This window comes from Sardina pilchardus, chromosome 23, assembly GCF_963854185.1.
Source record: "Sardina pilchardus chromosome 23, fSarPil1.1, whole genome shotgun sequence".
NCBI classification, from domain to species: Eukaryota; Metazoa; Chordata; class Actinopteri; order Clupeiformes; family Clupeidae; genus Sardina; species Sardina pilchardus.
In genome coordinates, this window is record NC_085016.1 from 21450009 (window position 1) to 21450329 (window position 321).

Here is a 321-nt window from a genome sequence, read left to right on the forward strand (position 1 = left end):
AGTTGTATTTCTGTAAAATAAGGTCTAAATGCATACCACACAAGCAGGGATATGGAAATCGGTTTTTAATAAATAAACTTATGTAAAAACTGAGCACAAATTGTTACAAATAAAATCAAAATCTGTGTAATGTCATGTATAATATGCAGATTCATCCTTGAAAAAATCATATTATCTTTTTGCACTGTTAGTGAATTAAACTAAGTTTGTTGTGAGCAAACAACTTACTTTAACTTATTGAAAGCAGATGTGTATTAATTACTGAGAATTTTTATCTTTCAGTAATTCAAAATCATACTAGTTTAGATTAACTGAATTATT